General features: G+C 41.8%; 1 protein-coding gene across 1 annotated transcript in view; it reads right to left on the bottom strand.

Annotated features, from left to right (window-relative positions):
- LOC128693475 (juvenile hormone esterase-like) overlaps window positions 1–10,000 on the bottom strand; it is a 179,984-nt gene that overhangs the window by 96,761 nt on the left and 73,223 nt on the right. The gene's annotated exons all lie outside the window — the stretch shown is intronic.

Genomic DNA, 10,000 nt, shown 5'->3' with positions numbered 1-10,000 from the left:
ATATATATATATATATATATATATATATATATATATATATATATACATATATAAAATCAGTGACAAACACGTAACGATACGTAGTAGACATGAATCTCTCACACCTCATGTACTGTATATGCCATCTTTATATCAACAATGTATCTCTTAAATTTTTTGTACCAAATTATGTAATAAAATATACCTATTAAAAAAAATGAAAAGATGGGGTTGTAGGGGAAGCGGAATATTCAAATGGCTTCAGTATTATTATTATTATTATAATCAAAAAGAAGCGCTAAGCCACAAGGACTATACAGCGCTGCAGGGCAGGAAGGAAGCGAGGGCATCAGGTGGCAAAAGGGAGATGGATGAGTAATAGGTTACGGATAACAGCGGGGCAGTGGATGGTGAAAGGGTAAAGGGCAGCAAGAGACTGAACTAGAAAGGGCTGAGGGAAGTGTGAAAGGTATCATCATCAGAGTTTGTGGAGTAAATCAATCGTTGTCAAGAAGTCAATGAGAGAGTCAGGATTAAAGGAGGGTCCATCAGCAAGAAGGGAAGGTAAAGAGAGAGTAGTAGAACGAAGACGACGTAGGAGGTAAATTCTGCGTGCTCGTTGATAGAGAGGGCAGTCTAACAGAATGTGGCTAATCGATACTGGAACTTGACACTGCTCACAGAGAGGACCTGGGTGCCTCTCCATGAGATACCCATGAGTAAGACGAGTGTGGCCAATACGAAGGCGGGAGAGAGTGGTCTCCCAACCTCGGCACTGATGACAAGAAGACGGCCAGTAACCTATGCTCGGTTTAATAGAATGAAGTTTGTTACCGAGCAGAGTTGACCAACGTTGTTGCCAACGGGTGTGAAGGTGGGTAGCTATTGCAGCAGAATAGTCCAGAAATGGAACATCTCTATAGGAAATTGGTAGGTCATGTACTGCTGACCGCGCAGCAGTGTCTGCCTGTTCATTGCCTTGTACGTCGACATGACCAGGGACCCAACAAAAAACAATATCTTTATGCTTGCTAGAGATACGGCATAGCCAAAGTTGGATATGGAGAACTAGGGGGTGAGATGTATCAAATTTTCGAACAGCCTGTAGAGCACTAAGGGAGTCTGAGACTACCACAAATGATGACACAGGCATAGATGCAATACGAATAAGTGCTGCAAGAATGGCATACAATTCAGCAGTAAAAATGCTAGCCGAAGATAGTAAGTGCCCTCGCACGACGCTGTCCGGAAGCACTGCTGAGAATCCAACACCGTCTGAAGACTTAGAGCCATCTGTGTACACAGCGATGGCATGAGAATGAGAGTGGAAGTGATCAAGAAAAAGAGAGCGGGAAGCCACCGTAGGCAGTTGGGCTTTCGAGCAAGGGAGTGAGAAAGAACAGACCCGAACAGCTGGAACTTCCCAGGGGGGTAGGGAAAAGTGAGATGCTACATGAACATATAAAGGTGGTAACTGAAGGGAAGACAAGAGCGAATGTAGGCGACGAGAAAAGGAACAGAGCAAACAGGGGCGGCGAACAAATAAAGAATGTCTACTAATATCAGTGACCATTCTATAAATGGAAGGATTGTGGAGATCGTGAGAGCGAACGTAGTAGCGAAGGCAATGGGCATCACGGCGATCAGACAAGGATGGAACATTCGCTTCTGCATAGAGGCTCTCAACAGGGGAAGAGCGAAAAACACCAAGGCATAAACGTAATCCTTGGTGATGATGGGGTTAAGGCTAGAGAGAGTAGCAGGAGAGGCCGCTGAATAAATCTGGTCACCATAATCGAGTTTCGATAAAACGAGGGCTGAATGTAGGCGAAGCAGAGTTCGACGATCAGCTCCCCAGGAAAGATGAGCAAGGGTTTTAAGAAGTTTAGCCGGCTGTGACAAGTTGCCTTCAGAGAGGTAATGTGAGGTTTTCAGGATAACCTACGGTCAAAGAGAAGGCCTAGAAACCTGACTGTATCACGTTCGGGGATACGAGAGCCATAGAGACACAAAGGATGATCGGAGATGACAGAGAGTCTAGTGAAAGTAATTTGGTGAGTTTTGGTACTGGAAAATTTAAACCCATGCGTAGTGGCCCAAGTGGAAACACGGACGACCGCATGCTGGAGAGAAACTGCAATGAGATGACAGTCAGCGCCTGCATAAGCAATAGCGAAGTCATCAACATAGAGTGATGACCAAATATTGGGTGGAAGAACAGAGGCCAAATCATTTATAGCAAGGAGAAAAAGTGTTGTGCTCAGAACACATCCCTGAGGGACACCTTCAGCTTGGACAAAGTCCGGGGAAAGCACATTATTGACTCAAACACGGAAGTGTCTGTCAGTTAAAAAGTTCTTAAGGAAGGATGGTAGATTGCCTCGGAGGCCTAAGGAGTGGGCTTGGGCCAAAATATTATACCTCCAAGTTGTGTCATATGCCTTCTCAAGGTCAAAAAATATGGCAATAACTGAGTGATTATTTGCAAAGGCATTACGAACATATGTATCCAAGCGTAGTAAGAGGTCTATGGTAGAACGGCCCTTACGAAGGCCATATTGACTAGCAGAGAGACTGTTGTGTGTCTCTAAATACCACATTAAACGGTGATTTACCAGACGTCCCATCACTTTGCAAACTGCACTAGTAAGAGCGATGGGACGATAGTGGGAGGCATCATGTCCTGTAGTACCCGGCTTGCAGTAAGGGAGAACAATGGCAGATTTCCACAGCTGGGGAAGAACTCCTTGTGCCCAAATAAGATTGAAGAGGTGTAAGAGGACTACAAGGGCTGACTGATGTAAATGTTGTAACACACGAATATGAATGTCGTCAGGTCCAGCTGTCGATGATCGGCAAGCTGAGAGTGTTGCCTCCAGTTCCTGAAGTGTAAAAGGCACATTATACTGTTCTTCTCTGAGAGAAGAAAATTCCAAGGGAACTAACTCTCTGGCAGACTTTGAGGAAAGAAACGAGGGGCATAGATGGAGCCCCCGGGAAATACAGACCAGATGAGTGCCAATTTCAATGGCAACGTCAAGAGGGTTTGCTACATCAATACCGGCGACCTGTAGAACAGGAGCCGGGTCAGGAGAGCATTTACCACTCAATTTCCTCACTTTTTTTCCAGACTGCACTCATAGAGGAAGCAGAGGTGATGGTGGAAACATAGTCTCGCCAGCAAGTGCGTTTAGCATAACGGATGACACGGCGAGCGATCGCACGCTTCTGCTTAAAATCAAGAAGTCTCTCATTGGTTCTATTGTATCGGCACTTGCCCCATGCAGCGCATTTCAAACGTACTGCATGAGCACAAGCAGGAGACCACCAAGGCACGCACTTCTGAGAATGCTTGCCTGAGGTTTGGGGTATAGATTGAGAAGCTGCGGTATAAACTGACGTCGAGAAGAGGTGTAGGAGCTCATCAATGGAGGATGAAGAAGGAACCTCACTAAAAGCAGTGAGCTGCGAGTAAAGGTCCCAATTTGCCCGATCAAATTGCCAGCGAGGGCTACGGAAAGGTGGTGAATATGAAGGAGAAGTAAGAATGATTGGAAAATGATCGCTGTCATGTAAGTCCGGTAGAACAGACCAGGTGAAGTCTAGTGCAGTGGAGGAAGAGCAGACTGATAGATTGATGCAAGAGAGAGTATGAGTACAAGGATCAAAATGGGTGGGAGTACCCGTATTTAAAACATGGAGGGGGTGAGAGGCGAGAAAAGCCTCCAACTGGATGCCACGTGAGTCACAATGAGACCCCCCCAGAGGAAATGGTGGGCGTTAAAATCACCAAGTAACAGAAGTGGTGGTGGTAAGGATGAAACAAGAAAGGCAAAGTCTGGGATAGAAAATGCTCGAGAAGGAGAGAGATATAAAGAACATATTGTAAACCACTTATTCAAGTGGATACGGGCGGCAGTGTAATGCAGCGAGGTATGGACAAATAGTTGACAGAACGGAATATCATTGCATAGAAGAAGGGCACTTTCATTAAAGGTCCCATCTGAGAAAGGATCCGAAGAATACAATAAATTATAGCCTGAGATAGGTTGGAAAACAGCTGAGTGTAATTTTTGTTCTTGTAAGCAAGCACCAACAGAGTAAAGCCTGGAAAGCAACATCTGAAGCTCACCCCAATTACTCCAGAGGCTGCGGATATTCCACTGTAAATAGGCCATGATTGGCGATCAAGAAAATACCAGGAATCCGTAGGGAAAGGCACCTACGGACTAGAGGGGTTAGAAAAGTCAACGTGTGGTGGCATTGGAAGATGTTCAAGCAGCGAAGGAACGGAGCGTTGCGAAGAATGGGGTTGTGAAGATGGAGGAGAGGGAAGAGAAGGAACAGGAAGTGAATCAGTGTCCATTGAAGGTTTAGTCTCTGCAATATATTCTGAAATGTCTTTAAGTGTTTCTGAATTCAAAGATGTATGGGAGACCATATTGGAGGTAGAAGTTGGAGGGTGAGTAAAGATTGGGACAGTAATGGACTGTACCAAAGTAGAGAGGGACGATAGAGTGTAAGGGACTGGAGATGAAGTGTGGGGGGGGACAGAAGAGGCAGAAACCTGGGAGGTGGCAGAAGAGGGAGAAACTTGGGAGGGGACAGGGGTGGAAGGCATAGTACGAGGAGGAGGGTGAATCTCCACACTTGTAATAGAGCCAGAGAGAGGGGAAAAACTAGGCACAGAGACTGGAGAGGTAAAGTGTGGAGGTGGAAGAAGGGAAGGAAGGGGCAAAGAAGATTTGAGCAATGTGGATTTTTTGGACTTCTGAGAAGTAGAGGGGCGATTGGTATTAGGTGTCATATGAGGTCTTGTCGATACTGGGGCTTGTGAGGAAGGACGCGAAGATGTGAGAACAGACTGAGTTGTAGTCGGGGCGTCAGAGCCAAGGACAGCAAAAGGATTAGATGCCAGAGTGGCTATGGGAGGGGTAACAACAGAGGAGGCTGCAGAAGATGGGACCCCAGAAGTGGGGGGATGTTTTGAAACACGAGAATGAGAAACACGGGGTAGTCTCCCTTGGAGGCGGAGATGAGTAACTGCCATAGCATAAGGGAGACCTTCTGCCTCTTTGAGGCAATGGATTTCACGTTCATTTAAGTAGACCTAGCAACGGCGGGAGTACAAAGGGTGAGCTTCATTACAATTAAGGCAAGATGGAGGTTGACTGCAAGATGTATTAGAATGGTCGTCGGCACCACAGACTGGGCATTCGGCCATAGATCTGCAATATTTCACTGGGTGACCAAAACGCCAGCAATTTCTACACTGTTGCGGTGTAGGGATCACATATACAGAGGACGGGAGTTCTCGGCTGTCAAAAGTTAAACGAGCCACATTGCAAGGGTAATGTCTCCGCCCATGGGCAGGAAGGACATAAGTGTCTACTTTGAGGATTGGGAGATCCTGGAGTTCCAGCTGTTCAAGAATGTCATTGCCACATGACTGGAAATTCTGTTGGACTATGGTATGGGGCAGAATGACAGTACCACTACAAGAATTGAGAGAAAGATGTTTTTCAATAGTGATAGGAGTAGTATCGATATTCGAAAGGAGAGAAAGATCATGAGCTTGGGTAGCATTCCGGACAGTGACGATGCGCGTACCACTCTTGAGACCATAAAATGAAATATCTACCAACATGACGCAGGAGCGCTTTGCCAATACTATGGTCAGAAAGATAGGCAGAAGAAGAAGTCGGTCTTAAAGTAAAGAATTTAGTCCATTGTGTGGTCCAAAACTGAGCGTGGAGAGGGAGTGCATGACGTGTCGGTCTTTTCCGAGTAGAATGGGAAGGTAACGAAGGAGCATCATCAGGAGATTGACGTTGGTGTTTAGGAGTAGGACCGGAGTTGGTCTGGTGTGAAATGGGCTGGCGATTCGAAAATTGCCGTACCGTAGAGGGAGAGGCCGGAAGCATAGTCAAAGGAGAGCGGAGGTCAGACAGATCGAAGGAGTCAGTCGAAGCCCCGGTACCTGAAGTGGGTGAGGAAACAGCACCAGCAAGAAGTACAGGGGCATCAGGAGTGTCCGAAGACTGGTCTAAAAACAAGGCAGGGTCAGAATAGGGTGCGGTATCAAGAAGGGGCCCGGGGGTAGTGGGTTCATGGATTGGGTTCTCCATGGTTAGGTTACTCCTTTGCTTTTTTGTTTTTAAGAAAAAAAAAGAAAGAAGAAAATAAAATAAAAATAAAAATAAAAAAAGAATAAAAAAAAGGGGGGATCAGGGAGGAATAGTTCCAAGGAGGAATGAAAGGGCCGGAAATCTCCCTCCGCGCCCAAGAGGACCTCAGCATCTCTAGTAGCGCAGATGCAGCATGGAACCCGTGCCATACCCTACCCTTCATGCCAGTAAACCAGCAATCCGGGATAGCAACCTCACATCTGCCGAGCTACCTCGGTGGACAAAAGAGAGGGCGGCCGGATATCCGCCACAAAGCATACCTCCTTTGGCCACCACCACCGGAATCCAAAAGGTGGCTTCCAGAGATACACCCGTCGCCCAAAAGACACCCAAAGCTACTTCGGGATACCGGAGAGGGATCGGGACATCTCCAGGCGATCCAGATTCCACAGCAAACTACGCCACCGAAAAGAAACTCAACGGAATGGGATGGACCCCGATATCCTTTCCCCTACCTAGGAACTAGCGCGCCTGTGGGAGAAATCCCAAAGGCCAAAAAGAGGAAGGGCAAAAGGGAGGGGCGGGGAGGAGGAGGAGGAAAGGAAAAAGGGGAGGATAGGATAGGGAGGGGGGATTGGGGGGTAATTAGGTTCGGTCTGAGGAAGGAGACCGACAGGTCTGATTCCTCACACCAAGAGAATGGCTTCAGTAAGAAATCCAAATATTCTTCCTTGAAGCCTTTTTATCCACTTCTCCGAGGCTATGGGTCCCACAGTTTACACCACAGGTGGACCCCATCTATGTATATATATATATATATATATATATATATATATATATATATATATATATATATATATATATATATATATATATATATATATATGCAAAACAACCACTCTGAAAGAATAGAGAAATTCCAAGCGCTTTCTTAACTACTCACATTATCAAGGAACTATGAAAGTGAAGCATCCAAGGAAGCTATATAAGGGGTCGGCCAGCACCTCACTATCAGATCCCACAACGGTTAAACACGTGACGCGCGGCGAGCCAACTTGGATAGGTCCTTTGCAAAACTCACCCCCAAGCTATTTATTTGTCCAGTGTATTATTAAATTCTTCCCAAATTCTATTAATTATAAATGGATCTAATTTATATAAACCAAAGGAAATATTCATATTATTGTCAAAACTGCTTTTTATGAAACAAGATTCAATTATATTCCTGTCGACCATGGACTTGCTTGATACTACTTTCTCAACTTTTTGAAAATCAATTGGATGGTTAAAATCTCTTACATGAATAAATAGAGCATTGGAATCTTGTCCAGTTCTAATGCTATATTTATGTTGTTTTAATCTTAGTTCGAGATTTTTACCAGTTTGACCGTAATAAACTTTATCGCAAATTTTACAAGGAATCTTATAGACACATCCATCAGCATTTTGGGGGGAATTCTTAATCAAAAGTTTTTTTACTGTATCAAGATTTTTGAATACAACTTTAATATTAAAAGTCTTAAGAAGAGAAGGCATATCAACCAAGTTTTCATGGTAAGGGAGAACCAACATATTTTTAGTTGAATAAGGCTGGTTGCCCTTTTTTGGATTATAAAAAGTGTTCCTAGCAACTTTAAAAGATTTATCAATTACATTTCTTGGGTATTTTAAATCATTACCTATTTCATAAATTTTGGATATTTCCTCATCTATGAACTCAGGACTACAAATTCGTAAAGCTCTCAAAAACATTGATGAGAAAACAGACAGTTTGACTCTATCTTGATGCGAGGAATAATAGTGGACATAGGAACAGTTATTTGTAGGTTTTCTGTAAATTTTAAATTTGAATTCATTATTACCCTTAATAATTAAAACATCTAGAAAAGGCAATGAGTTATTTTCTTCAAACTCAACAGTAAAGTTTATAGAATGGGCTAAGCTATTTAATTTTCCAAGAAAATGGTGTATATCTACATTTTTAGGCATAAGACACAAAATATCATCAACATATCTGAACCATTTAGCTCTATTAGGGAGGATTGTGTTAAGCAACCTTGTTTCAAAAAATTCCATGTATAGGTTACTAAGAACAGGTGAAAGAGGATTTCCCATTGCCATACCAAACTTCTGAGTGTAAAACTTATCATTAAATACAAATTTTGCATCAACAATGCAAAGTTTAATAAGTTTAATGATAGTAGGAACTGGCAATGGTAAATCATAGTTAACGAGTTCTTCAGATAAGAAACTTAATAAATCATCAACAGGAACTTTCGTAAACAAGGAAGTAACATCAAAACTAACCATGTTAAAATCATTTAAGTCAGTCAATGAGCTTAATTTATCAACCAAGTCTATGTTGTTTTTAACATTAAAGTTAGAAATTTTGCCAACAATAGGGCTCAAAAATTTCTAACTTTAATGTTAAAAACAACATAGACTTGGTTGATAAATTAAGCTCCTTGACTGACTTAAATGATTTTAACATGGTTAGTTTTGATGTTACTTCCTTGTTTACGAAAGTTCCTGTTGATGATTTATTAAGTTTCTTATCTGAAGAACTCGTTAACTATGATTTACCATTGCCAGTTCCTACTATCATTAAACTTATTAAACTTTGCATTGTTGATGCAAAATTTGTATTTAATGATAAGTTTTACACTCAGAAGTTTGGTATGGCAATGGGAAATCCTCTTTCACCTGTTCTTAGTAACCTATACATGGAAATTTTTGAAACAAGGTTGCTTGACACAATCCTCCCTAATAGAGCTAAATGGTTCAGATATGTTGATGATATTTTGTCTTATGCCCAAAAATGTAGATATACACCATTTTCTTGGAAAATTAAATAGCTTAGCCCATTCTATAAACTTTACTGTTGAGTTTGAAGAAAATAACTCATTGCCTTTTCTAGATGTTTTAATTATTAAGGGTAATAATGAATTCAAATTTAAAATTTACAGAAAACCTACAAATAACTGTTCCTATGTCCACTATTATTCCTCGCATCAAGATAGAGTCAAACTGTCTGTTTTCTCATCAATGTTTTTGAGAGCTTTACGAATTTGTAGTCCTGAGTTCATAGATGAGGAAATATCCAAAATTTATGAAATAGGTAATGATTTAAAATACCCAAGAAATGTAATTGATAAATCTTTTAAAGTTGCTAGGAACACTTTTTATAATCCAAAAAAGGGCAACCAGCCTTATTCAACTAAAAATATGTTGGTTCTCCCTTACCATGAAAACTTGGTTGATATGCCTTCTCTTCTTAAGACTTTTAATATTAAAGTTGTATTCAAAAATCTTGATACAGTAAAAAAACATTTGATTAAGAATTCCCCCCAAAATGCTGATGGATGTGTCTATAAGATTCCTTGTAAAATTTGCGATAAAGTTTATTACGGTCAAACTGGTAAAAAAATCTCGAACTAAGATTAAAACAACATAAATATAGCATTAGAACCGGACAAGATTCCAATGCTCTATTTATTCATGTAAGAGATTTTAACCATCCAATTGATTTTCAAAAAGTTGAGAAAGTAGTATCAAGCAAGTCCATGGTCGACAGGAATATAATTGAATCTTGTTTCATAAAAAGCAGTTTTGACAATAATATGAATATTTCCTTTGGTTTATATAAATTAGATCCATTTATAATTAATAGAATTTGGGAAGAATTTAATAATACACTGGACAAATAAATAGCTTGGGGGTGAGTTTTGCAAAGGACCTATCCAAGTTGGCTCGCCGCGCGTCACGTGTTTAACCGTTGTGGGATCTGATAGTGAGGTGCTGGCCGACCCCTTATATAGCTTCCTTGGATGCTTCACTTTCATAGTTCCTTGATAATGTGAGTAGTCACGAAAGCGCTTGGAATTTCTCTATTC

Source organism: Cherax quadricarinatus, chromosome 57 (genome assembly GCF_038502225.1).
Source record: "Cherax quadricarinatus isolate ZL_2023a chromosome 57, ASM3850222v1, whole genome shotgun sequence".
NCBI classification, from domain to species: Eukaryota; Metazoa; Arthropoda; class Malacostraca; order Decapoda; family Parastacidae; genus Cherax; species Cherax quadricarinatus.
This window is presented reverse-complemented; position numbering and strand designations above follow the sequence as displayed.